This window comes from Danio rerio, chromosome 10 (assembly GCF_052040795.2).
Source record: "Danio rerio strain M-AB ecotype USA chromosome 10, GRCz13ab, whole genome shotgun sequence".
Taxonomy (NCBI): domain Eukaryota; kingdom Metazoa; phylum Chordata; class Actinopteri; order Cypriniformes; family Danionidae; genus Danio; species Danio rerio.
Genome location: NC_141030.1, coordinates 42,245,318 through 42,273,049, shown reverse-complemented (window position 1 = coordinate 42,273,049; position 27,732 = coordinate 42,245,318). Strand labels below are relative to the sequence as shown.

Genomic DNA, 27,732 nt, shown 5'->3' with positions numbered 1-27,732 from the left:
CGAATAACTGCAAAAAAGTCCACTTTTTGAGAAAAAAGAACAACCCCTTTCACCTGGCTGGCTACGGGCCTGGTGTGTATGGATGTTTCCCAGAGATAGGTTGCAGCTGGAAGGGCATCCGCTGCGTAAAACATGCGCTGGATAAGTTGGTGGTTCATTTTGCTGTGGTGACATCGGATTAATAAAGAGAATAAGCTGAAAAGAAAATGAATAAACGTTTTTAAAATCAATGATAAAAAAAAACTGAGGTAGCCTAAATTAAATACATCAAAAAACATTTCTGGCCTGATAAGTTGGAGGAGTTTTTTTTTCTTTGTAAAATTAAACGGCTTTAGTTTAAACTTTAACCAAAAGATTTAGCTTTCATCAACTTTAATGCAAGTTCCACTACTTAGCAACACTGTAGGTGGTTGGTTTAGCCTAATTACCGGGATGACGCTTGATGAGGAGGAGGAGGAAGAGGAGGAGAAGGACAGACGCGCTGCTCCTCCCACGAGCTTTCAGATCCGATGGATTTACTCGCAGATCTTCACTGAATGTCTCCGGTGAATCACAATCCTCTAAACACAACCTGCTATAACCGAAAATATTCACATGAACCATCTCCCGCTAGGAGACCGTGCCAGCCCGACAGGATTCAAAGCGCTGCGCACTTACGACCAGGAACTTTTATGTAGTTTTTGTTGACTTCCCACACACCTTGATGCTTTGAGTGGGTTGAAGGACTGTTTACCGTCTTAATAACGTGACAGAGAAACGACAACACAGTTTCAAAGGACAATACTGGAGGAAAAGAGCTGAAGTACGTTAGCCTACCTGCGTTGATCACCTTGCCGACTAGAAGGTGAGTCTGGTTAAGTAGCCTGTACTTAATCATGTTTACTATTATACAGACTTGTGAAATTGAGGTAAATTTTGCTTTTATATTTGTTCAGTGACAACTAGTGACATGCTCCCTCGTGGTACTTTGAATATTGGGTTTGAAATCACATGACTTGAAAACAACATCGGCACTATTTATTTGACTTTGATCAATGATGTAGGCTACTTTGATGGTCATTGGCTGCTAATAATTTCACTTTTGGAAATTTCCAAATAATATTTTATTTGTAAAATTACATTATTAAGGAGAAAATGCGAATATGTTAATATAAAACCAGCTCAATACATAAGAAGTACTTTTAAATTTAGACTTCTGATTTATATAGCCTACTAGGTGTGTGTTTTATGATTTAGGGTATCATAATCATAAGTTATCCATATTTATTTAAAACGTTAGGAGAGAGCGGAGACGGAAGTTATATTTTTTTTTATAAAAATCTCATTTTAAAAGATAATGTTTTTGTCAATATATTTTAACTCATAAGTGTTGTCCCTGCTGAAAAATCCAGCTTAAACCAGCCCTGGATGGTTGGCTGGTTTTAGTGGGACAGGCTGGGAGATGACAAGCTAAAACCAGCTTGACCAGCCTAGCCAGGCTGGGAGCCCAGCCAAAACCAGCTATGTCCAGTCTAAACCAGCATGGTCAGGCTGGTTTTAGATGGTTTTAGCTGGTCACTTTCCAGCCTGAGCAGCTAAGACCAGGCTGTAAATGGCTGGAAACCAGCCTGGAAGTGGCCAAAACCCCTCTAAAACCAGGCTGGTCGACCAGCTCAAACCAGCCAACCATCCTAGGCTGGTTTAAGCTGGATGTTTCAGCAGGGGTGTTTTGAACAAATGTAGAACAACTTCAATAAGACTTCACTTTAAACATAAACTGCACATTGTAACTTTTAACCCATCAGTATGGATGAAAGTAACACACGGGTGGTGAAGTAACAACAATGTTCGATTTGCTGGCTTAATCTTCATTAATTTTCTTTTCGTGTTTGTCATTTTATTAATCTGGGGTTGCCACAGCGAAATGAACCGCCAGCAGAACAGAACTTTCCAGCATATGTTTTTACGCAGCGGATGCCCTTCCAGCTGCAACCCATCACTGGGAAAGGCTTAATCTTGTTTATTTATATCGTTTTTAATGTTCACTGCAAACATATCTTGTCCTCTATTTTTGCAAAAAAAAATGTTTAATGGCATTTTCATTTTAAATTTCAGCTCCATCAAATGTTTTAAAAGCAATCCAACAATGCAGAACGTAAAAACTTTCTAAAATTTTAAATATTTTTATTAATATTGGCAGTATGCATTAATTTTATTGAAACACAATAAATAAAACAGAAAACTCTAATGTGGAAGTGAAAAGGTTTGTCTGTTAGCGTTCATTCACTCATTCATTTTCTTTTCGGCTTAGTCCCTATATTAATTTGGGGTCGCCACAGTGGAATGAACCACCAACTTATCCAGCATATGTTTTACGCGGGGGATGCTCTTCCTGCTGCAACCCATCTCTGGGAAACTGTCTGTTAGCAGTGGGACATAAATAACAGTGCTACTTTTGTCCCCACAGGAACTCTTGCCATTTAAACCTGATTCACTTTTAAACTGAAAAATTCTGACTTGAGGATGTGTTATTTTACTAAATAACCTGTAGGTTGATCATTAGTGTGATGCATGAAATAAAAAAAAAGCACAGCTACAGTAATTTACTTTCTTCACTTACAAACAGAAATTTGGAGCTAACTGTAGTCCCGAAATCAGCTGATATTTAGCAGGGTTGCATGCTGAATGTGCTGCCTGGAAAGCAAATGTTGTCAGGGCTTTGAGAAAATCAATTTGTTACTTCTGTCCCATGTTACCTTCGTCTCCACTCTCCTCTTCTGTCTCTTTGACTTTTCAATGTTAGAATAAAGTCAGTGAAATATATGAAAGTGTCATGGTATTGTAATTATGTTGAATTATGTTTTATCGCGTCTGTTCAAACAAAATTACTTCATTTTAACCCAAGAGAAAACATAAAACATTAAAACATGAAACTATGTTATTGGTATCAAAATGCCCTCAAAATGGTTAGCTTACTACACGTTTACTAGAGTAAAAACAAGTTTAGGAGCGGAATTTTTATTAGAAAAGTTTTAATTACCGAATTTATAGCTTGTATATTTTGCAAAATCACAGTTTTGTCAGTGTTTGAATTCTAACACAAATATTTTCAGGTCACTCTAAAGCTCAAAAATGTAAAATAATACTTTTCATGGTCGAGATATATATTGTGTGTATATATATATATATATATATATATATATATATATATATATATATATATATATATATATATATATATATATATATATACACACATACATACATACAGGGTTCAATGCTAAGGATTTTTTCAACTGGCCCGATTGGACCAGTGGTTCAGATTTTCACTTGCTCTGCCAAAATTTTCACTGGCCTCGCTAAAAAAAAATTAAAAATTAATTGCTATTTATTAGCCACATATATTAAATAATGTGTCACAAAATAATGTATGTGAATGCAGAATTTATATGTTTGAAAAATGTTAAAATATTTAGCAGTAAAATGTAGTATGGAAACTGTGCAGGTATTTTATTGCAAAACAAAAGGTGGCTGACTTAAAAGTGACAGCAAACTATACAAAACATCACTTCATTTTTTTTTCATGTTGTACTCATTTAAATTAGAAACAGGCGTTTTCTTTTAGCCTCATAATTTGATGTTGCGGTCATGTTGCCGTCTATTAAAATTTTGTGACAAGGCAGCACTGCCCCGATCGGGCCAGTAAAGATTTTGTCTACTGTCCCGAGCATCTCTCACGCTGGCCCTGGGCCATCAAGTAGTCCTAATTGTTGAGCCCTGATATATACAGTTGAAGTCAGAATTATTAGCCTCCTTGTTTATTTTTTCCCCCAATTTCTGTGTAACAGAGAGAAGATTTTTTTCAGCACATTTCTAAACATAATAGTTTTAATTACTCATCTCTAATACATGATTTATTTTATCTTTGCCATGATGACAGTAAATAATATTTTTAAACATTGACTTTTAAAGGATTAATTAGGTTAATTAGTCTCACTAGGCAGGTTAGGGTAATTAGCCAAGTTATTGTATAATGATGGTTTGTTCTGTAGAGTATTAAAAAAAATTGCTTAAAGGGGCTAATAATATTGACCTTAAAATGGTTTTAAAAAATTAATAACTGCTTTTACTCTAGCCGAAATAAAACAAATAAGGCTTTCTCCAGAGGAAAAAAACATAATCAGACATACTGTGAAAATGTTCTTGCTCTGTTGTTCAACATCATTTGGGAAATATAAAAAAATAATAATAATAATTCAAAGGGGGCTAATAATTCTGACTTCAACTGTATATGCATTCATTTGAGCAAAAGAAAAATGCATTATAGGCTTTCATTTTGTGTTTCATACATCTCATACAGCCCTATTAACTGCCAGTCATTTATGTTGTTTCCAAAATCCAAAAAACGGTGGCGCAGTGGGAAGCAGAATCGCCTCACAGCAAGAAGGTCGCTGCCTCGCTGGTTTAATCCCCGACTGGGTCAGTTGGCATTTCTGTGTGGAGTTTGCATGTTCTCCCCATTTTCGTGTGGGTTTCCTCCGGGTTCTCTGGTTTCCCTCACAGTCCAAACACATGCACTATTGATGAATTGAACAAGCTAAGTTGTCGGTAGTGTATGTGTGTGAATTAGAGTGTATGGGTGTTTCCCAGTCATGGGTTGCAGCTGGAAGGGCAACCGCTGCGTAAAACGTATGCTGAATAAGTTGGCGGTTCATTCTGCTGTGTAGAAATCTGATTAATAAAGAGACTAAGCCGAAAGGAAAATGAATGAATGAATGAATGTTAAGGAAAGTGAAAAGTCCAAGAAAGAGAAGACCATCAGTAGGTTAAAACTAAATTGTTGAGAAAAGAAACCGAGTCAACCAGATAGAGGTTTTGGATCTTTTATCTTCTGCTGACTGCAGTTCATAATAGGCCATTTCAGGTCCCCTGAGAGATTATTGCCCGAATTCACCTTTATTCTTGTGTCAGCAGTAATGCTCTGGTGCAGATACGGTCTTCGTATCACATTACGCTCATGCAACGGCATCTACGTCAGGTACCATCATTAAACGCTCATCACAACAACCGACCGTGTTTAACATCCAAACTGTGAGATTGTTGTTCCTCAGAGCAGGTGAGAAGCTGCCAAAACAAAAGGCGCACACGAAGAGAGATAAATGAGGTTGTCTTTGCTCACATTATCTCCGAAAAGTCCACAGAGGGCCCACCGGAGGAGTGGGAATACAAAGGGCTTGTTTCATTAGAGGGAAAGTAAACCCTTCCTCCCTGTGGTGGATCCGTCAAACCTGCCGGATGATTTTTCCCACAGAAACTTCCCAGAAGTCATTTCAGCCATTCGTCAGCATGTCATCGCCGTTTTAATCAGCTGTACGGTGACTAAGAGTCTCTCTATTTTCAGACGTTTTGAATCATGTATGAGTCCTTGAATAGAAACGGCGTTCATTTTATGTTAATGTCCTTCTGCGAGTTAAATGAGAGCTTCTGGACTTGAATGCTGAGGTGAGAAATGTTGGATCACTGCATCTCACGTTTGAATTACGTCCTCGCATTATTTTACTCACTTTTCTTGCAATATTACAAAGCTGTATGTAGGGCTGCAACTAACGGTTATTTTAATAATCGATTAATCAGTTGATTATTTCTTCGGTTAATCGATGAATAAAAAACAAAAAAAAAAACAAGAAAAGAATTAATTTCCAACCCTTTATTTAAAAAAGCTCATCCCTGAGCTGTTATAATAGTAAAAATAGAAAATAATAATAATAATAATAATAATAAAATAGAAAGCTAAGTAGTTTTGTCCTGTTTTTAATCCAAATATCTAAAAAAAAAGATCTTAAATCAAGACACATACTAGATACATAAAAATAGCATAAGAAAATATGTCTTGTTTTCTGAAAAAAAAAACACCTCAAAATAAGTGATTGTTTGCTTTTAAAAAAGCTAAATTATTTGTCAGTGGGGTAAGAAAAATAATTTTGACAAGATATAATCTCAAACAGAAGTTAAGCATATTTTTTCATGCCATTTTTGTCTGTTCTTGATTCAAGATTTTTTACATATTTGGTTGGGCTGCTCGATTTTGGAAAAAATCATAATCACGATTATTTTGGTCATAATTGTAATCACGATTATTCAAAACGATTATCAGTTGAAGTCAAAATTATTAACACTCCTGAGAATTTTGTTTTTTCAAATAACTATTTCCCAAATTATGTTTAACAGAGCAAGGAATTTTAACAGTATTTCCTCTAATATATTTTTCTAAAGTCTTATTTGTTTTATTTTAGCTAGAATTAAAGCAGGTTTAAATATTTTGAAACCTAAGCCTTTGGGTTGCACTTAAATCTAAATGCTTGTATTTTGAAAAACACCTAGTAAAATGTTATGTACTGTCATCATAGCAAAGATAAAATAAATCAGTAGTTAGACATGATATATCAAAACTATTATGTTCAGAAATGAGTTACAAAAAACTTCTTTCCATTAAACAGAAATTGGAGGAAAAGGGTTGCTAATATTCTGGAGGGCTAATAATTCTGACTACAACTGTATGTATGTATATATATATAATATATATATAATATATAAATATATGGTTTTTCATAATCGTTAGAAACCATAATCGAATTCGAAATCGGATTTTCGATTAATTGCACAGCCCTAATATTTGGACTGGAAACGAGACGAAATGACTAAGTAAGAAAAGCTTTTTTTGCAGTGTAGCTATATGTCGACAGATTAAAAAAGGAATGATCAAAAAAGGCGAGTGAATAAAAACGTGCCTTTAGTCTTGAAAAGTGCAAAGTATCTCTACCACCTAGGGCTGCACGATTCTGGCTAAAATGTAAATCACAATTTTTTTTTTTGCTTTAAACCAACATCACAATTTTCTAAGGATTCTAAAAATATAAAATAAAGGTTAATATTGGTAGGACATTAATATTATTATTTTTAATTTTCAAACATATGGTAAAACAGTAAAATTAATATCAGGCCTATGTAGGTAGGTCTACTGTTGGTTAAAATGCAAAGTTTTATATAGTCATTACGGTGGACTTGAAAAGACTTTCAATATGTCCAGTTAGTTAATTTACAGTAAAATTATGACATCAGAAAACAACTATTCATAATTAAAGTTGATTTATTAGGTTTAAGACATGTGCTTGCCATTTGTAATCGACAGCATTATTAGACCATTTGTTTTCATGGGTAAAATGAGACATTTGTCATTATCAGATTCCTTTACATTAAATAGGGTAGTTAAACTGACAAAGTAAACATTTATTTTCATGCATAACACTTTGTGTTAGCTAAGAAAAAACATATCAAATGCTTGCCATAATCATAACTGTAAAATGCCATATGATCATTTAAATGATGTGCGCGCCGGTGCCTGTGGGATTGCGTTCTAGGTAGTAAACAAACAGCACACGGTCGCTTCATGTTTTTTTGCAGCTACAAATACTTCATTATATTTAGACATAAATGACATTTCTAGGTGAATTATACCTTATAAATACAGTATGTGACACTTTTAACGCCATTTAAAGGTGTCCATGTTGCTGTGAAGTTAGAGAAGAAGAGATTCAACTTTATTGTTACTTTCACTGTGTATCTGATATGAATAAAACACGTCTGCAAATTATATTTGAATGGATTGTTAGACTTCCTTTTGTGTTTAACAAACACTAAATGTTTTGTTTTACTAGTACTTGTGTGTATTTACATGTCTAATTCATAAAATAAGCATTAGGCGGTTAAAACGCTGCATAATTGTGATAATATGATCCATCTTTCTTTGGCTCAGCACCAGCCAATGTGCCAAAGCTCAGTTTGAATTTTTCACTTGCCGCTCGGGTAAACGAGCTAACGCTAACTTGTCATGCTTGTCAAGGTGAATAAAGACTAAACACCAGCACCAGGGACTTTTACGGTCCTCACTTCATAATGGAACAGAAGTGGGATTTTGTAGTAATTTACCCTGCTGTTGAACTCCCTTCCTCCTCAACCCTGTCTATGAGGCGCCGAACTCCGTGTCAGTGCACGAGAAAGGCGGAGTGCGTTCACTCCGCTCTGCGCTAAACTAAAGTGTTTTTTTTATTTATTTATTTTTTATAATTAAACGTTTTCGTGTCTCGCGACAAAGAATCGATTGTGAAATTCTTTGCCATCGCTTTTAGTAATAGATTTCTATCTGTTTAATTGATTCGTTGTTGCAGCCCTTACTGTATGGCTAATTTGTTTCTTTGCAAAACAAAGAAGATATTTTGCAGAGTGTTCTGTCGTGTTGCATTTCCTTTGTGCATTTAGTTTTTTTTATAATAATAATAATAATAATAACAATAATAATAATAATAATAATAATTCCTTGCATTTATATTTTCTGGACACTCAAAGCATTTTAAACATTTTTGGGGGAATCTCCTCATCCACCACCAGTGTGCAGCATCCACCTAGATCACGCAAGAGCAGCCATATTGCGCCAGACCGCACACCAGCTGATTGGTGGAGAGGAGACAGAGTAATGAAGCCAATTATGATATGAGGATAGTTAAGAGGCCATGATGGACAGAGGCCAGTGGGCAAATTTGGCCAGGATGCCATGGTTAAACCCCTACTCTTTTCGAAGAACATCCTGGGAGTTTTAATGACCACAGAGAGTCAGGCGTCGGTTTAACGTCTCATCCGAAAGACGGCGCTCACTAAACACTAGAGAGTCCTCATCAATATATTGGGGCATTAGGACCCACACAGACTGCAGGTTGAGCACCCCCTGCTGGCCTCACTAACACTACTTCCGGAAGCAACCTAGTAGAGGTCTGCATTCCCGCGGCTGTCCCGCGGGTGCCGCGAGACCCGACCAGATTTCTACGGCGCGGGTATAAATTTCCGAATAAATCACGGGAGCGGTCGGTAACGGGTTTAATTTGGGACGGGAGCGGGCTGTCTAGCAATATCGCTCCTGACTCCCGAGTGAGCACGCGTATGTATGTGTGTAAATGATGCGCGATGCTGTGTTTAGCTTGTTTGTTGCAGTGTGTGTGTGTGTGTGTGTGTGTGTGTGTGTGTGTGTGTGTGTGTGTGTGTGTGTGTGTGTGTGTGTGTGTGTGTGTGTGTGCGCGCGAATGAGAGATAGGGAGCTTTGCCTCATTGCCTGTGTTTGTGCTTGGTGCTTATGAGTGTGTGTTAGAGGGCGCGCGCGCGCGAATGAGAGAGAAAGCTTTGTCTGTGTGTGTGTGCTTGGTGCTGTGCGTGTTTGTGTTTATACAGACAGCTTGTTATAGGCTGTCTGGACTGTATAACTGGGTGATTTTTCGGTTTTGTTCTTCCCCCGCTCTTTAGCGGGATCGGGCGCGGCGGATAGAAAACGGGGCGGGTCGGGCAGCGGGACATCAAGTGCTTAATATAAGCGGGAGCGGTCGGGTTCCGGCTAAAACCTGCCGGGTGCGGGCGGGAGCGGGATTCAAAATTTAGTCCCGCGCAGATCTCTACAACCTAGCTTTCCCATGTGGTCTCCCATCCAGGTACTAACCGAGCGCAGTCCTGCTTCGCTTCAGTGGGCGACCATGTGAGAGTTGCAGAGAGCTAGCTGCATGCTTTTACAAAATGTGAAGCCTAATTTGTTAATGCAATAAATATGATGTGCAACTGAAGTTAAAATATTTTGTTGTTATATTTATAAATAGTATAGTAGTCTATTCAATTCAATTTCAAATACTGAAAATTGAAAATACTTGGTAATAATTATTTCTTTATTTTAATAAATGATATAAAAAAACTTGTTGTAAGATTTTTTTTTTTTAAATTTCAACTCAATAACTTCAATTTAACTGCTTTAACAATAACACAAGCCACTAAAACAGCTTATTTAGTTTGACAGTAAATTTTATTGATAGTAAACTTGTCAAGAGGTGTCATTGTACTAGTGTTGTCATGACAACACAGTAGCACCACTGCAAACAGCAGGGAAAATTATGCTACATACTTTCGAAATGTCCAGTTAGAGATCTATTTGAGTAGAGCATATGCAGTGCATTCATAGATAAGGATATCCTTTTTACTTTGACCATTGCAAAAGAGCACATTGGGCAGTGTGGCATATATATATATATATATATATAGTTTTTTCTGCGCATATTTTCATCTTTTTTTGTCATTTTTGATGGTTGTACATTTGGGTCATCTTTATAAAAAGCAATTGTGATTTCTTTTTAATCGTGCAATTTTTACTTTTTTTTTCTTCAAATTTGTATCTTGAATGTTTTACTTTTATACTTAGAATTACAAGTTTATTTCAGCAATTTTGAGTTCTAAGTCCGCAATTGCAAGTTCATCCTGCATTTTATATATATTATTTTACATTTGTGAGATTGCATCCTGCAGTTTTGAGGGGGAAAAAATGAATTACAAGTTTAAACTCCCTATTGTAAAAATGAAAGTGCAGTCATTTGCGGATCACAGAGCAACACGGTGCCATATTGTTCTCGAATAAATCTGATTTTGAACAAATCATTTGAATCAATTAATTATTGATCCATTCTTCAGCTGTTTTGAATGAATCATTTGAATGATCGATTTAATGAATCCCTCAGAAAGGCACTTGCCGCCACTTACTAGGGTTTTAGCTTCATCCATGTTTGTTGTTTATGCATGGTGGGCTTAATCCAGCTGCAAATACCAGCAAAGAAATACACTCAGCAAAATATTGTTAAATTGTTATTGATAAAATCTCGAAAATAGTTAGATATCATTTATAACATCCCTTTTAAAAATAGGACTGAACAATGTCGCAAAATTATCATTAACACAATAATCGTATATGCAGTATATGCACCGCAGACATGCATTACATTTCTTTTTGCATTGGCTGTTTATCTAAATTTAAAAGACTAAATGTTTGCAGCTTGACACAGTTTTTAGTCTGAATTAGAATTAATTAGATGTGAAAAAGATGTTGTTTACCTGTTGATTTTAATTTCATAAATGATTTAAACACAGCTAATAAAATAGCATTTTTGTAGCAAAATTATATATATCACAAGAAATATTAGCCTAATCTCAAAAGGAAACGTAACTAATTTATGTTTTGTCTATTAAGTGGCAAATTTGTATGCATTGGCATGAGTTCAGTTCTACAAAAATTTATGATTTTTGAAAGGAGGCGTGTCACCAAACCCCATTTCTTAACCCAGGCTTCATTGGGGCATAAGCAGATTCTACAAATTCATATAAATAACCACTAAATCAAAAAGTTACAAATTGCTGTGAGTTAGCTTTGGAAATATCGTTCCCTCAGTACTCAACAGCAGTATTGAATATCGCATATTTCTCCAGTATCGAGCACCCCTAATTAATTTATGCTATTTTTTAAATCATATGGTTATAACAGTCCTCCACTGCACACAGAGGATTCTTATTTGCCTGTTGTGTGTGAATCCAGTCAATCTTTGTGTCTTGAAGTGAGCAGTAGGGAAGATGACTGTGATGATTTGCTTTCCTGGTAGACCGTAACCTCCCTGATCCCCTGCCCGGTTGGCAAGGCTTCTGAACTGGACAGGAGCCCATTAGCTCTCTGAAAAATCCCAGCAGGAACAAACAATGAGTATGTGTGTGCACATGCTGCTCCAAAGTGCCCCAAAAACATCCGAAAAGAGTTTTGTAGCATTTCTAAATTGTGATTACTCGATTCAATTTCGGTTAGATTTTTCCATCAATAAAATATTCATCATTTACTCGTTCTCCATCTAATTCAAACCACTTTAAGTTTTTTTCGTTTATTGAAAATATGAGACAATGTTGGAAATTGGTAGCAATTGACAACATCCATACACTGTAAAAAAAATCTGTTAATTAACAGTTTCCGTATTTTGTGATTCACAAGTGTTTTTCTGTTTTATTACAGCTCTGAATTGCATTATGATCTCCGCTCTATCAACTTTTGATGTTGAGAATTTACAACATCCAGTTTAAAAAAGTGACTTTTATAGACATTTTTACGTTAGCCGAAAGAACTTAACGTGCTGCAATATAAGAAAACACGTGCAATTGCAAAAAACACCAGCAAATTAAGAAAAGATCTTCATCCATTTGACAGCACACGTACATCAAATCCTCACAACGCATATACATGAAAAAAAACGTGCTGCAAATGCTCACAATACAAACACATTTTTAAAAAACGCGCTGCATTTTCTCACAACACAAAGAATGTACGAAAGTGCTGCATTTTCTCACAACACTTGTAAAAGGGACAGAACACAATTGAAATTTTTTAAGGGGACCCAAAAACGTGACGGATGTCGCTGTGCCGTGACTATTGCTCAGTGAAGTTGTAGGTGATCTTTGAAAAGTGAAGTTCACCATAAACTCAATAGCCGGGTCAGTCATGTTTTAGGGTCCTCTTTAAAACATTTCCGTTGTGTTCTGTTCTTTTAGCAAATGTTGTGAGAAAATGCAGCGCTTTTGTAAATTGTTTGTGTTGTGAGAAAATGCAGCGCGTTTTTTAAAAATGTGTTTGTATTGTGAGCATTTGCAGCATGTGTGCTGTTAAAAGGATGAAAATCATTTCTCAATTTGCTGCCATTTTATGTATTTGCTCGTGTTTTCTTAAATTGCAGCACGTCATGCTCTCTCAGCCACTGTACATTTCAGTAGTTTGAAATATTTGCATAGGCAAGAAAAGTAAGTCTATGAAACAACGGAAAATGTACTGGCAGTTTAATAAATGTTTTTTGTAGATTAATATAAACACCAAACTAGACAATATATCACTTTAAACTAATAAAAATGTTTATAAAAGTCACCTTTTATTTACTTCTCAAGGTTAAAAGTTGTTGGAAGAAAGATAAAAGTCCCATAAAGCAATTCAAAAGCAGAAATCAATGGGAAAAAAATTAAAAACATGAATCGCAAAATAAGGAAAACTGCTAATTTAAGGATATTTAGTTTTAGTTTTTCCTACTAATGAAGTGAATGGCTATGGGTTGCAACATTCTTCAAAGTATATTTTTTGTGTTAAACAGAAAAAAGAAACTCCTACAGGTTTGAAAAACCACTTGAGGGTGAGGATGAGTAAAGTCGCAGCTTAGTTTTTTATTTCAAGTTGTTTAATATATTCCCATTGGAATTACGACATTACTCATAATCCTGACAAGATTTTCTCCTCCGATCCACTAATCGAAGAATTTAATGTTTCCATAGAAACGATGATGATGCGCCAAAAAAGTTCTGCAGCTACTCCCACTTATATGAAGCATCATTAACGATCTAATCAAACCAGTTTCCTTTGGGGAAATAAAGCCCACAGTCATAATGATCCTAAACTTTTGAAGGCTACACTGTAAACAATATCTGGTAATAACCAGGTTCTGTATTTTGTGATTCACAAGTGCTTTCTGTTTATTTATGGTTGTGAATTGCATTATGGGACGTTAATCTCTGCTCTGTCAACTTTAGATGGTGAAAATTCAACTCGGCAGTTTAACAAAGTGACCTTTATTGACATTTTAGTAGTTTGAGACAAGATAAGTAATAATATATAGAGAACTAAGGCCTCGTTTACACTAATGCGTTTTAGTTTGAAGTTTTGCTACAGTTACGACATCCGTCCACGCTACGCTGGAGTTTTCGAGCGCCGAAAACGGAGCGTTTTGAAAACGCTGGAAAGGCTGTTTTCATTCTAAGGCCGTACTCACACTAGGTACAGTTGCCTCGAACCGGGCCAAAGCACGCTTGTCCCCCCTCCCGTCTCCCCCGACGGCCCGCGCTCACACCATATAGGGCCTCGGCACGCTAACGTCATCGCTGCTGCGCTGTTCAGAAGCGCTCTCTATGGCAAGCCTTTTTAGCATTTAAATCTTTGTTCTGACTCCATAAATATATTTAGAGATATCTCTAATTATATTTTGACTAGTCATAATTATAATTCGACTAGTCAGAATAACAATTAGAGATATCTGCAATTACAATTGTACTAGTACGAAATCAGATTGGAGATATCTGCAAATATATTATGACTAGTCATATTCCTCTATTGACTTCCATTGAAAAATATTTGCAGATATCTCTAAATGAGTTTTGACTAGTCACAATTGTAATTAGAGATATCTCTGAGTTTTTACTAGTCATACATTTGGAGATGTCTTTAATTCGTAATATTTAGAGATATTTACAAATGTATTTGAAGATATCTCTAATTAATTTACTAATAGTCGAATTACAGTTGTAGATATCTTAAATTGGATTTTTGACGAGTCAAAACTCAGAGATATCTGCAAATATTTTTCAATGGAAGTCAATGGAGAAATATGACTATATATATATCTCTAAAATATATTAATATATCTCTAAATATATTTATGGATAGTCAGAACAAGGTTTAAATGTTAAAACGGCTTGCCATACGCTCTCACTCAGCAGCACAGTGGAGATTTCTCTAGTTATATCTAGTTATATCCTTTCAGTCGTTTGTTATGCAGTGACATGCAGTCAAATATTTCGCCAAACAGTCCTTAGGGATGCGGGGAGACGCAGTCAGATATTTTACCGAACAGATCCGCCACTTTTGGCGCTCATAAACAATCAAAGCTCTCGTGCTGCAGGAATAAGGAGATCTGCTGAAGGCGCACAGCTGGCGTGCTGTGAGGAGTTTGCGTCTTTAATAAACTACTGCAGTTTGCGATCACTGAACAGTAAGAATGATTAATAAATCCATATCAAACAGTCCCTTAAAAGTCACGTCTCGCTTTCGGTTTCGGGCTTTGGTGCGTTTCGCGCTTACACACAAGCGTACCGTGCCAAAGCCCAAGTGTACCGCACTCAGGCACACCTCTTCCAACCGGGCCAGGGCCGGCCAAGTGAACTGTGCTTGAGCCCGATACAGCGCACTCACACTTCTCAAACGATCCGGGAAACGGGCCTGGGCACGGTACGGATGGCATAGTGTGAGTAGGCCCTAAAACGCTGCTGCTTCATCTCAGTGTGGATGGGGGAAAACGAAGGCGGGGCTGCCGACATTCGCCTCAATGATTGGGGCTTTTCCTCAATATTAAGTAGCCTACACACAGTTAAATTTCTGCAACCTCTCCTTGTAAGTTCAGACTTCGCAAGTTTGATATGGAAAACATACTCCCGAGAACATGTCGGGTAAATTTTCAAAGGGAACAGTGTACTGTATAACCTTATTCACATCATCCTGGCTACATTGTTTCACTTTCTTACCAATAAAATAAAAACATGAAGGAACTGCTATTTTCATTTTGATATTAACAACTTAACAGACAGCAGAAATGTTGAGGCGTTGTGCTGCATATACGAGCGTCATCTTCACTGTATGCATATTTATAACAAAATGGAGCCTATAACATCACTGCCTCCTTTCATTTTCATTGAAAATGCGAAACATACCCACTAATTTGCTGAATTTCGATTTTAATAATCAATCATGGCCATTATAAAAGTATAACGTGCAATAAGGTTATACATTATAGGAAATAAAGGCAAGCAAATACTCAATATACAGAATGTACGTGGTTACATAAATTTTTAATTTATCTTTGCGCTCAGCCAAAACACGTTACCCGAGTACCCTAATAGATTCAAAAGACCAAAGTCGGGGAATATGTTGTTAGATATAGACAACAAGATGAACTACATATCACGTTTAGCAAATATAGTGAGATAAGATCCAGCGGGAGATGCTTGATGAACACTCCCACTAGCACAGCTCTCATCTGGGTAGATGTGCTGCAGCGCTTGCCAGAGAGTGTCTGTGTGGTCCCGTGATGTGTGTTTCAGCGTTTTGGTGTGGACGGAGAGCTGTTCAGAAACGCTGGGTGAAACGCTAGTGTGGACGCGGATCGGTTTCATTCTAAAACACTGTTTTAAAACTAAAATGCACTAGTGTAAACGGGGCCTAAGTTTGTAAAATAATTGAAAATGTACTGGCAGGTTCTTGTAGCGTTTTATACAACACCAACAAACACAGTACATCACATTAAACCAGTGGTTCTCAAACTTTTTTCACCAAGTACCACCTCAGAATTTTTTTAAATTTGTCGACTTTAACTGCAGTTTGGCACTTTCACTTTCATTCAGGAACATTTCATGCATGCCCCCCATAGCAAATGAGATATTAGAATTTGATGCCGCATGCCGTATGGAAAAAAACCTCCACTTTTCGCGATGCAGGTGTCTGTGGTTGTTTACTGACTCGATAGGTGCAGAGAATAGTGTCACATAGCCATGTGTATAGAGACTCTCCTGTCGCAAAATGCAGTGAAAATTCTACACGACGGTTATACTTCAATAATGCGACTGAAATCTGCGTACTCTTAATTTCATTTCTGTTTAGTTCGGTTATTACTTTAGTCAGGTTAAGGTCATCAAAAATCACTGTTTACATGGACGACTCTTAATCAGTGTATTGTCTTAAGCCCTGCTCACACTGTGAGATTTCAGCCACGATTCTTTCATCTAGGACAAATTTGGGAAATTCCTGAAATGCCAGCCTAAAATTGGTAATCTTTGATCGTTGGTTTAACATGTTCACTGACGACCGTTGCGATCAGATTATCTCTCCAATTAAGTTCTGGCAGTGTTAGAAGATTTCAGACAGTTTCCTGCAGTGTGACAACAGCTGCGGTGAGCATCAATCCAAGATCCAACAGCAGCTCCGAATTTGATGACGCAATCCATGCGACAATTCAAACGACCGCGGGGAAATGTCAATACAGCTTTTTCTTCTTTCCTGGTTTTATTATTGAGACACGTTGTGTGCAAAATTGCCACTACAGATTGTTTACATTTGCTGCAAGGAATCATTTCAGAACCCGGGATAATGAAAGTGTCACGAGTTGATGACTTCAAACTCCGTGGGCATTTTCTTTCATGTTTGGCGCATCATCATTGTCGTTCAGTCTGACTTTATGACAGCTGAGATCTTACAGGGTGACGTGAGCCATGTTCGTGCAGTATGACATGCTACAATCGTTCAGGATTATAAATAATCGCGCAGTGTGAGCCAGACATTAATCGTATTAAAATTGGATTGTTGGTGTTCATGTAAAAATACTCATTCACACTTGTACACTACGGCCAATTTAGTTTACTCAATTCACCTGTAGCGCATGTCTTCAGTGTAATGTAGATTGTGAACACATTTAAATAATGGCTTATAAACGTTATTGCAGATGCAGAAAACGAATGAGTATAATGCGTCTAGAACTTCTGTCATTGTTGCATTGTCGGTTGGATTCAAGTGAAGCAGGAAATTAATCAGACAAAATGTGGCTTCCTGTTTCTGCCGATCGTACCTGGCGGGAAAGTCCACGAGGCGTGGAAGTTCAAGAGGGTTCATAGTCAGACATTGAACGTTCGCAGAATCATTTTACCCTCCTGATGTTGGAGAGTTCAGCCTTTTGTAAGTCTTAATAGCTCATGGAAAGCTTAGTGTCATGGAAACAGGCTGGAGCACCAAGCTTAGTACAGCTGTGAACACACACACGCGCACATACAAAACCTCTCATATGATCAAGTGTGTGTTGCGAGTGTGTGAAGATCGATAGATATGGGTTTAAATGGATTTGTGAAGAATGTGTTAATGTTGACGTTGAAGGATCTGTTTTGGTCCTGTGAAGGCTTTTTCAGTGTCAAAGAGAGCCATAATATTGTCAAGAAAGCGCATTTAGGCTTGTTTAGGTTTATATTTAGTACAATCTGAATATAATACAAGTTGTATCGCTAGTTTGAAAGTCAATGTTATGTATATATCTACGTTGTATTTTTGAGAACTATGTTGTATAACATGCGTTATCTTTTATTTATATATATTTTTTTTCACCTCTATCAATGCTGAATTAAAGAGGATTGTTGAGTTGATTTAATAGATTTAATACTTTGTTTAATATATTATTTTAATAATAAATAATAATACATTTTATTTAAAGGCGTCTTTCTAACAACTCAAGGACACCGTACAATCAACAAGAGCAACAAAACAACAAAAGAAATAATAAAATATACACAACAATAGTGCATATAAAATTAAGTATTAAAAGCCATCTTAAATAAGTGGGTTTTAAGTTTTGATTTGAATAGTAGGAGGGAGACAATGTTTCTGATTGCAGGTGGTAATGAGTTCCAAAGCCGCGGAGCAGAACGGCTAAATGCTCTGTTGCCCATAGTCGAAAGACTAGAAGAGGGAACAGACAAGTGAAGGGAGGAAGAAGATCGCAGAATGCGAGAAGGAGCAGAAATGTGGATGAGGGCAGACAAATATGGAAGGGAGAGATTGTGGATGGCTTCGAATGTTAACATCAAGATTTTGAAGTCAATTCGAAAATGATCAGGTAACCAATAAAGCTGCTGCAGGACAAGGGTGATGTGATGAGAAGAAGTAGTTCTGGTGATGATACGGGCAGCTGAGTTCTGGACCAACTGAGACTTACGGAGAGATTTATGAGTGAGACCAAAGAGAAGAGAGTTGCAGTTATCTAAACAAGATGTGACAAGGCTATGAACGAGAACAGCAGTTGCATGAGGGGTAAGAGAAGGGCGGAGAAGGTTAATGTTGCGTAGGTGGAAATAAGCAGACCGAGTGATGTTATTGATGTGAGAATAAAAAGATAGGGTGCTTTAAGGATGACACCCAGACTCCTGTTTAGAGGGATAAATGGAACAGTCGTCAAATAAGAGAGAAAAGCTGTCAGTTTTGGAGAGTGTTGGTTTGGTACCAACAAGCAAAACCTCAGTTTTTGAACTATTTATTATATATATATATATATATATATATATATATATATATATATATATATATATATATAACTATGTATATTATAAATATACTATTTGAGGAAGTTAAGAGAGAGTCAGGACTTGATTTCTGCTAAGCAGACTGTACGGGGTATTTTAGTATTGTTTAGATATTGAGGTCATGAGATCGTAGCATTCAAAAGAAACTCCAGATGCACCTGATCACTGTTACCCTGACTGCAGTTCTTTGCCGAAATATGTCTTTTTTTTTTTAGGATTAGCCACGTGAATAAAGGCTTTTAAATGTTTTTTCCACATTTTTTCGAGTGCCTTTCGCTGTCAATGTAATGTTGCATTTGTATCAGATTGTAAATAGAGAGCAGTAATATTTTGAAATATTATTACCGTGGAAAATAACTCCGATAGATGATAACTACCATGGGTAATAAGTCAGAATTATCCACCCCAATTTTTTTTTCTTTTTCAAATATTGCAACCGCTTCGAATCTTATCACTCATGTTATCACGATTGAATGGGTGTTATCAGTGGTTGTCAGCTGATAGATATGGTCTCAGACGGCTGTCATCATCCATCCCCATGGTTAATCAGCTATACGAATAGAAAAGACTACACATCCAGATCTGTTCTTACATTAGGGTATGGTTAGACGTTAATAAAATACAATTAATGGGAAATTTAATAAATAGTAAAAATATTTCTCGGTAACTTCCAGCTGCGGCTGCATGTGATCTATAGCTGATTAACCATATAGATGGATAACAACAGCCTTCAGAGCCTACCAGTTGGAGCAGCAGGCTCCTACTGGTCCATATCTATAAGCTGATAACATTTGAATATTTCCCAAATTATGTTTATCGGAGCAAGGAAGTTTTATCAGTATTTCCTAAAATATTTTTTCTTCTGGTGAAAGTCGCAGTTGTTTTATTTTGGCTAGAATGAAAGCAGTTTTTTAATTTTTTAAACCATTTTTGTTCAAAATTATTAGCCTTAAAGGGGTGGTTCGCAGTGTAGGAGGCTTGGTTGTATTTATAAGATGCAAAGCAGTGTGCTTCATTTGTAGAAAATCCCATTATTTTTTCATATATGACAGTGTATGCAACTACATGGAAGTATATCTGACAAACAAAGGCCTTTGATTGATTGATACATCTTACTTTGATTAAATACATCTACTCAGCTAACATGACAACGGCTATCATATTTCCTAGTTCCTCTGAAAGGCCCGCCCTAAAGAGGCTTTGATTGGTCAGCTAACATAATGTGATGTGATTCGTGGATTGGCTTCACGTCACTCCCCCACAAGCCTGCACTTTTGCATTGTATAAAGAGCAGCTGTTAGTAGCTTTAGCTGCCTGTGTCAAACAGAAATGAAGAGCACACAGCTGAAAATCATGCCTGCTCTTTAAAATAAAATCTGACAAGTGTTCTTCACATATATTCGAAATAAGTAATATGAAACGTTCTCATATCTTTTGCGAATTTGTTATTTAAGATGCAGAACACACTGAAAGCGTTGCATAGAGAGACACTGCAGCGCTGCAGAAGATTGTGGGTGTTTACAGCGGTTCGATGGATAAATATGAATTTGTAGCTCAAATGTTAGCGGTGCCAAACAGCACTTCCCATTGTTTACATCCCTGTTTACGTCCTCGCTACAACATACAGTTAACACTAGAAACTGGATGTTATTAATCAATTTTAACAAATAAAAACCTTTACAGGTTGTGGTTCACAATTCACAGCTTCGTCAGTTGGAGGAGTTTTTAGCCGAATTCGGCACTGAACTGAGAGAGATTCTGGAGGTTTTCCTTTGTCAAATGCTAGCTGTCTTTTTTATTTATTTATTTATTTTTTATAGTTCTCTCGACCATAATTCAAATTAAACTGTAAGCACTTCTCTCTTTGTCTCGTGTGCTTTGGAAGTCCAAATACAGAAACGGAGATAGCTCTGTGAAAAATCAGCATTTGAATGGCATTTTAGCTTTCACTGCTTTAACATTAGAGTGCTTCTGGCCACGCCCCTTCGCTGTGCAGGGTGTGTGCTCGTTTGGTGAATGCACGTAACCAGAAGCCATGGTGCTCTCACTAGCTCGCATGTATTTTTTGTAGTCTTCAAACTTTGCTCGCTGTTGGCTTTCCTTAGCTAACTGTGTAAAAGCGAATGTCTCTCTTTACATTGAACTTTGAGCGTCTTACATTCAGAGATGCTGTTTATGTTCACCCAGCTACATTACACATCAACTAAAGTTAAAAATATGATATCATAGTGGACCACACATCTAATATTATTATTATTTGGGTGATACGGTGGCTCAGTGGTTAGCATTGTTGTCTCACAGCAAGAAGGTCATGGGTTCGAGTCCTGGCTGCGTCGGTTGGTATTTCTGTGTGGAGTTTGTATGTTCTCTTCGTGTTAGCGTGGGTTTCCTCTTGATGCTCTGGTGTCCCCCACAATCCAAAGACATGCGCTATAGGTTAATTAAGTAAATTAAGTTGGCCGTAGTGTATGAGTGTGTGTGAATAAGTGTATGGGTGTTTCCGAATACTGGGTTGCAGCTGAAAGGGCATCCGCTATGTAAAACATTTGCTGGATAAGTTGGCAGTTCATTACGCTGTGACAACCCCTGATGAATAAAGGGACTAAACCAAAGGAGAATGAATGAAGGAATGAATATTATTATTTCTTCCAGAAATCGTTCTAATAAGTAATTAATTTTGTATTATTTTGTGTAATTTGTGACTCATTTGATGAATAAAAATTTAACAAAATTACTTAAATTGTCATTATAATAGTGTTTACTGCTACATTTGCTAAATAAAGTTTTTTTTATTGTAATTTTTAATTAACTTACTGTGTCTCGCTGACCCCTATTTTTTTAAGCAATAGAGCGTCTGTGGTTTGTTTACACCAAACTCCTGGTGTGTAAAGCTTCCTGACTGATCACCCTCCCAAAATGAAGTTTGCTATGAACTTTAGCCTGCTTACTTCCAACTGGGAATCACACTGCAGACCAAATGAAGTCATCTGAACTGTTGTAAACTTCATCCAAATAGGCTTGAAGGGATTGTCCATAAAACAAGCAAAGATTAGAGTGTGTTCACACTTGCTAGATTTGATTTATTTAAAAAGCAGACACCGATAAATGGGTTTCAGTCCAATTTTAACTTCTGAAATACAAGTGTGAACACCCCCAAAAATGTTTTGTGTACTCTAAAAATGTTGGGTTGTTGTAACCCGTGAAACACTGACGTACCCTATCATTGGGTTAAAAAGTGTAATTTAAATGTAATTGAACCAAACATTGGTTTTGTCCATATTTTACTCAATGTTGGATTACAACAATCCAGCAGTGTAGTCGATATTTAATAATATAATATAATATAATATATTATAATATAATATAATATAATATAATATAATATAATATAATATAATATAATATAATATAATATAATATAATATAATACAATATAATATGATAAAATAAAATAAAATATAATATAATATAATATAATACAATATAATATGATAAAATTAAATTAAATTAAAAAAATAAAATATAATACAATATAATATAATATAATATATAATAGGTGGTTTATTCCGAAATTACAATTAATTATAAGATAAGGGCGATTAAATGATCACAATTTTAATTTTTGGCTGAGCCATCCTTTTAATAATAGTAAGACAGATGTAATGTTGACATTAGGTCCTTAATGTGTGTGTGTGTTTGTGTGTTTGTGTGTGTGTGTGTGTTTGTGTGTGTTTGTGTGTGTATGTGTGTGTATGTGTGTGTTTGTGTGTGTTTGTTTGCCTTGTCCTCGTCAGACGGTCACACCAGAGTCTTAGTTCACTCAGACAGGGCCGTTTTCAACAGGAAGACGTGTCTGAAGGAGATAATGACTTCTTTTGTTTGAAGCAATATTGTCTTTTTGTAGGTGAACACAGGAAGCTTCTGGATGCTTAAACTGGCGCTCTAGATAAAGTCTTAAAGGGATATTTAACCCAAATGTCCCTTCTCAGGCCCCGTTTACACCAATACCTTTTAGCTTTAAAATTCATAAGTTTTGCTACACGTATGCCTTTCGTCCACGCTACACCGGAGTTTTCGAGCGCCGAAAACAGAGCGTTTTTCAAACACTGGAGAGGCCGTTTAAAATGCTGCTGCTCCATCTGAGTGTTGATGGGGAAAACAAGACATCTGAAAATGGAGCCATGGCTGCAGACATTCGCCTATCTGTTTGGGGCTTTTCCTCAATATTAAATAACCTACACAAAGTTCAGTCTTGCAACCTCTCCTTGTAAGTTCAGACTTCGCTGGTTTGATTTTAATTTTGATCTTAGCAACGTAAGACACCAAACATGTTGAGGCATCATGTAGTTGCATATTCATATACGTGTCATCTTCTCCGTATGCATATTTATAACAAAATGGAGCCTATAACATTACTGGCTTCTTTCATTCTCATTGAAAATGCGAAACATACCCTCTCTCTTGCTCGATATCAGTTTTTTATAATCGATAATAGCCGTTATAAAAGTACAACGCACAATAAGTTTACACAACATATGAAATAAATGCAAGCAATCAGTCAAATGTGCAGAATCAGTGTACGTGGTTACATAATTTATTAACTTATCTTTGTGCTCAGTCAAAACACGTTACCTGTGAACAAGTAATAGATTCTAAAGACTAAAGTCTGGGAATATGTCTTTAGATATAGACAACAAGATGAATAAAATATCATGTTTAACAAATTAGAGATTAGATCTAGTGGTAGATCCTTGATGAACTAATTGACAACATTTGAGTTAATTGGAGACACAACTGTAGAATAGTATTTAAGGAAAACCTCAAACACACTGCTTCCTTGTGTGACAACATGGGAAAATCAACAAGCCAGAATCAACAAAAAAAGCCAGATTACAATTAGCTAAATTACACTAGAAAAAAATTCACATTTTTGAAAACATGTCCTGTGGTCTGATGGAACTAAGATTGAGCTGTTTGGCCATAATGACCAGTGTTACATTTGGAGGACAAAGGGGAAAGCTTACAAAGCTCTTAACACCATCCCCACTGTGTGGTATGGGGGCAGCAGCATAATGTTGTGGGGCTGTTTTTCTGTAGGAGGGACTGGTCCACTTCACAGCATCATGAAGAAAGAACATAATGTAGAAATACTGAAGCAACATCTCAAGACATCAGCCAGGAAATTAAAACTAGACCACAAATGGGTCTTTCAAACAGACCAAGAGCCTAAGAATACTGCTAAATTAGTTCAAATGTGCTTTAAGGACAACAGAGTGAATGTTTTGGAGCGGCCATCACAAAGCCCTGAACTCAACCCTATAGAAAATTTGTGGGCAGAGATTGAAAAAGCCTGTGCGAGCCAACAAATCTGACTCAGTTACACCAATTCTGTAAGGAGGAATGGGCCAAAATTCCTTTAAACAATTGTGAGAAGCTTGTGGAAGGATGCCCAAAACATTTGACCAAAGCTAAAAATTAAAGGAGATGTATGTGAACTTTTGACTGTCATGAAATTAATAAAAAATTCTCAAAAATAAAATTCTTCATTATTCTGGTATTTAGCAAATGTAAATCATTTGGGTAATTCTAAGAGACCTAAAATAGTAAACGTTTAGTACGATTTAATATAAAATGGTTATGTTGCATTTTTAAGAGAGAATGTAAACTTCTGGTTGTAACTGTATATGGCAAATTATACATTGACATGAGCACAAATTATCACTTCCCTACAAGTACTGTTTACTTACAAGGTGACCACTCAAAATACAGGCCTGGCATACATAATACAGTGTTTTTATGGAGATGTGTAAACATAAAGTTTCTTTTTTTTTCCTTTCTTTTTTTTATTAATTAATTGTTAACAAAACATACAGGCTGAAAAAAACTATATAATGAAACCTATCAATTCAAATACCCCCACCCCCCTCCCCTGCGGTCTCTTGAAACTGGGGTATCCAATGAATAGAAGTTAACATAAAAACAAAAACAGAGTACAGTATCAAATATCAATTATACAAAGCAAGGCAATCATTCTGGATCCTGATCATTTCTTTGTGCAATAAACAAGGAGATTTTGTCTGCAGTTAAAGATCTCCAGATCTTAAATGTACTCATTTGTACCAAGTTCACTCGCGCTGTGGATAACTCCAACATTATAAAGTCTTGAAGTTGTACCAACTACTTGTACATGTCCAAATGTGGAGGCAGCCAATGTTGGGCTAGTAATTTTTTAGCAGAAGTTAAGCCAGCCAGCCAAACAGCTTTTTGTAGCTTGGTAAGGTTCAACGTAGAATCATCACTCAGTAATAGAACCAAAAAAACATGGATTGTTTGGAAAACTTTATCATGTAGGCGGTAAACTTAATGAAAAACAAAAGGGATAAACCTTTCTATTTTTGGCGACCATTGTGAAATATCCCTTTAAATATTGGACACACAAAAAACCCTGATTGCAGTATATCAGAGGACAGCATGTGTAAATCTAATGACCGTGACTGAAGAGTTGGTCAGTCTTGATCATCACACAGCATGAAGTGTGGAAAAAGAGGAACACAGATGCTTTCAGATTCTCGCGCGGTTCACAGATTAGCATTAACTGATTTGTAACACATGCATCGTGACTTGAAGAACTGCAGATGACTGCTGAAGAATCATATGCTAATGTCTGCTCTGATTGAGTCAAAGGAATGTGATTATTGTGGAATATGAAGAAACCATCATGAGCACTCGACTCTTAGCATGTTTGTGTGTGTGAGTGGGCTAATGATATGCTAATCTGGACTCTTTTTGGGTGACAGAGCTCAAGTCCAAACAGGCTGTGTCTTGATAGCCCTCTTTAATTACTGTCATTGAAATCTGTTGTTTTTCAATGGAGCATCTGGTGTGGTAATACTGGGTCATTGGTTGACTTATGTTTGTTTTTTTTTATGATGCATTTGAGGAAACTATCAGTTAGACCTTTATGCTTTCCCAAAATAATCTCTTTGTAAACAACAGATGCTTAAAATGAGTAACTTAAAGGGCACCTGTGATGCAAAATCATCTTTTGGAAGCTATTTGTGTATGTATAGTGTGTCTACAGTCATATTGGAGTGATAGAAACACAACACTCATTTTCTAAATTTCCTAAAATAGGATCACTGCAATTTTGAGACCCACCGCAATGTGATGGAGTGTAGATTTCTCCGCCCACTAAATTGATTGACAGCTGTGAATCAACATGTCTCCATAGTAACGCGTATAATCCATAGGGCCACTGTAAGAAATTACACCATATTTAAAATTCCATTCATGTTTATTTCTGTAGCACTTTTACAATGTAGATTGTCTCAAAGCAGCTTAACATAGAGGATTATAGTAAATTGAAACTGTGTCAGTCAGTTTTCAGAGTTGAAGTTCAGTTTAGTTCAGTTCAGTGTGCTTTATTTTTCTCTGCTGAAAGTCTAAACACTGAAGAGCAAATTTTGTTCAAATCTAGATACGACCTGGTCCAAGATTAGGGAGACCTCTAGAAATTCTCAGTGATTGGCATCATCTCTTCGTATGTGTTCTCGACAGTGTTCATTTTAGTTGAAAAATTTTCTTCATAATTTTCGTGACAAACAAGTAGGGTTGTAACAATATACCGGTATGACGGTTTACCACGATTTGAACGTGCACAATTATCATACCATGAACAATTGCATATCAACGGTTTTAACCCTTAAAGACCGAGACAGCCGCCCGCGGCTAAAAATAAGTATTGCTCTTAAGTGTTTAATAACTTTTGATCCGCTGATCCGATTCATACAATTCAAAGATTGGCATAAAGAAGAGAATCTCAGCTTTCCAGTGCTGTATCACATAACATTCGCGGACTTTCAGAGGCTCCGGAATCAGTGCGGTTACGTCATCAACATTTGACAATGCTGATTTGACAAAGAAACGCTCGTCACTGTGTCTCCGGACAAATCAGACATGATACATTGATGCATTGTCCCTCCTCCATGCCCAGATTGGTTCAAACTCGCTATATCACAACCAATAAGCATAGGTTTCGTTTTTGTTTGTGGACCAAGCTTTTTGAACAACACGGAATGAGAGATAGGCATACATTTATGCGCGGCTAAATAAAACGCAAAAAAAAAAGTTTTGCATGAAATAATTCTCATACTAAGTACTTTTGCATGCACAGCAGCACAGAAACATGACAAAACAGTGACACAGCAAAGACGAACTGCTGCTCTTGCTGTTTTCAAAAGACGCAAATGAAGGTGCAGCTGTTTGTCTGCATTGCATACAACCACATCCAAATCCACAGACAACCATATCCATGCTGGCACATGAAACCTAAGGATGTTCCATATTGAATCTAGTTTCGTTATGTAACTATTTATAGTATAGTAAATATTTATATCTATTTTTTTACTGAGGATTTGTACCATGTTTATTTGGACTTTATTTGGACTTTGACACATTATTTATTATTTTCTTATTTTTATTTGTTCATTGTAAGTGGTGTTGTTTATAGTAACTAAAAATATATTATTTGGAAAAAGTCAAATTTGCTTCACTGTTCTATTATTTTGTAACATTTGTAACATACCCTATACCGCGAAACCGTCAAACCGTGGTATTGTTTTAGACGATTATCATACCGTGAAAAATTCATACCGTTACAACCCTACAAACAAGTACACTAACAAAAACATACTGATATTTTCGCTTACTAATATAAAAACGAGGGATGTATTTTGGTAAATATCCAATCAGAATTAAATCTTGGTGTGTGATGCATGACACACACACACAACAATCATTGATGCAGGGACACTGGAGTGTTTTAAAGTCGTGAAAATCAGCTGTTTGTTTATAAGATGACACTGATGAATCACTGATGAATCGACTTATATTCACGGCTTTAAAAACACTCCAGTGTCCCTGTATCCAGGGCCAGAG

The 27,732-nt window shown here is 36.5% G+C and overlaps 1 protein-coding gene across 2 annotated transcripts in view; it reads left to right on the top strand.

Moving 5' to 3' along the window:
• Positions 1–494: 494 nt before the first annotated feature.
• Positions 495–27,732, top strand: part of gdpd5a (glycerophosphodiester phosphodiesterase domain containing 5a) — a 65,511-nt gene continuing 38,273 nt past the window's right edge. For both annotated transcript variants that reach the window (XM_087271386.1, XM_087271385.1), the window contains exon 1: positions 495–844. The gene's annotated coding sequence lies outside the window, so the exon portion shown is untranslated. The remainder of the gene's footprint in view (positions 845–27,732) is intronic.